Here is a 2387-nt window from a genome sequence, read left to right as displayed (position 1 = left end):
TGAATACAATCTTTTGCCATTACATAGAAAGGTCTTTTTAGAGAGTGAAATAAGCACAGAACAAATATTACTAAGATATGGAGACAGAGTATACAAAATTCTAATAACAGTTTTTAAAAGGAACAAGAAATTTAGTAACGCTATGGCTCGATGACCTCATGTTCCAGTACTGCTTTTCAACTAGTTTGAGTTGTTTCAGTTGATTAAAAATGAAACACAGACTATGAATAATGTTTTGTTTTATTATATGATCCACAAATAAAAGGTAAAACAAGTTCATCCAAGAAGACAAAGTTAACATCCACAGGACAAAGATACCTGCTACAATTATTACTAATATCATTTCAGCGTTCATTATTAAGAATTCAGAATATTGGTGTGCTGGAGCCACTGTCGCAGAGCCCAGGCCACGCAGCTGCTGCTGGCCCATCGCCCCCCCCCCCCCCCCCAATCGTGCACTAGCAGTCCCAAAAGATTCAAAAGATTCAAAGTCCAAGATGACAACCCTCAAGGACCAGCTGATTGTGAATCTTCTTAAGGAAGAACAGGCCCCCCAGAACAAGATTACAGTTGTTGGGGTTGGTGCTGTTGGCATGGCTTGTGCCATCAGTATCTTAATGAAGGACTTGGCAGATGAGCTTGCCGTTGTTGATGTCATAGAAGACAAGCTAAAGGGAGAGTTGATGGACCTCCAGCATGGCAGCCTTTTTCTTAGAACACCAAAAATTGTCTCCAGCAAAGACTATTCTGTAACTGCGAACTCCAAGCTGGTCATTATCACAGCGGGAGCCCGTCAGCAAGAGGGAGAGAGCCGGCTCAATCTGGTCCAGCGGAACGTGAACATCTTCAAGTTCATCATTCCCAACATTGTGAAGTACAGTCCACACTGCAAGCTGCTTGTTGTCTCAAATCCCGTAGATATCTTGACCTACGTGGCTTGGAAAATCAGTGGCTTTCCCAAAAGCCGAGTTATTGGAAGTGGTTGCAACCTGGATTCAGCTCGGTTCCGTTACCTGATGGGAGAAAGGCTGGGAATTCACCAGCTGAGCTGTCACGGGTGGGTCCTGGGAGAGCATGGCGACTCCAGTGTGCCTGTGTGGAGAGGTGTGAATGTTGCCGGCGTCTCCCTGAAGTCTCTGAACCCACAACTGGGCACTGATGCAGACAACGAGCAGTGGAAGGAGGTTCACAAGCAGGTGGTGGACAGTGCGTATGAGGTGATCAAGCTGAAAGGTTACACGTCCTGGGCCATTGGCCTCTCTGTGGCAGACTTGGCCGAGAGCATAATGAAGAACCTTAGGCGGGTGCATCCCATTTCCACCATGATTAAGGGTCTCTATGGGATCAATGATGATGTCTTCCTCAGTGTGCCATGTATCCTGGGACAAAATGGAATCTCAGATGTTGTGAAGGTGACACTGACTCCTGAGGAAGAGGCCCGCCTGAAGAAGAGTGCAGATACCCTCTGGGGAATCCAGAAGGAGCTGCAGTTCTAAAATCTTCCCAGTGTCCTAGCACTTCACTGTCGAGGCTGCAGCAGGGTTTTTATGGAGACCACATACTTCTCATCTGAGCTGTGTTTAGTACAATTGTGTTGAGGTGGTCTGGGGAAAAAGGCTCAGTTCCCACAGCTCTACCCTGCTGCCAAGTGGTACTTGTGTAGTGGTAACCTGGTTAGTGTGACAGTCCCACTGTCTCTAAGACACCCTGCCAACTGTGTGCAGGCTTCGATTACCCTGTGAGCCTGCTTGCTGCGTTGCTGCCCTGTGCACTCTCACCAAACATGCCTCGGCCAACGAGTTCCCAGTTAGTCATAACCTGGCTCCAGTGTGTAAGTCCATTATACATATCTTATGCATAATTGTTCTACAGGATATTTTATGTATTATATGTGTAGTGTACATTGCAATATTATGTGAAATGTAAGGTCTGCATATGGATGATGGAACCAACCACTCAAGTGTCATGCCAACAAAAACACCAAATAAACCTTGAACAGTGAAAAAAAAAGAATTCAGAATATTCAGATAATAACTATGAATTCTGTGTTCATGGGATCACCCTAAAGAATTTAAGTATGGGTACATAGCACTAAACATGCTATCTCAATTTTGAAGAAATAGAATTAAATGGAAAATGTTTGATTAGAACAAGGCATAGGAGGTACCATCATAAATTTGGTGAGTTGGAGTTTTCAATATCACTGGAGAAAACCCAAAGATATTTTTCTTGTTTCTTGTTGAGACTTCTGAAGGTGAAACATTTTTTATTTAAAGATTGCTATTTTTTCTTTTTACTTTATGATAGTAACATTAGCAAGAAGTTGTTCAGCTTTGGAGCTGCTTGCACAATCCTGTGTGACTTCCACATGCTGGGATGCCCTGGAT

General features: G+C 43.9%; 1 pseudogene; it reads left to right on the top strand.

Annotated features, from left to right (window-relative positions):
* The first annotated feature begins 443 nt into the window (after nucleotides 1–443).
* On the top strand, nucleotides 444–2009 carry LOC117704444 (L-lactate dehydrogenase A chain pseudogene; annotated as a pseudogene).
* The last annotated feature ends 378 nt before the right edge of the window (nucleotides 2010–2387 follow it).

This window comes from Arvicanthis niloticus, chromosome 2 (assembly GCF_011762505.2).
Source record: "Arvicanthis niloticus isolate mArvNil1 chromosome 2, mArvNil1.pat.X, whole genome shotgun sequence".
In the NCBI taxonomy this organism is placed as follows: Eukaryota; Metazoa; Chordata; class Mammalia; order Rodentia; family Muridae; genus Arvicanthis; species Arvicanthis niloticus.
This window is presented reverse-complemented; position numbering and strand designations above follow the sequence as displayed.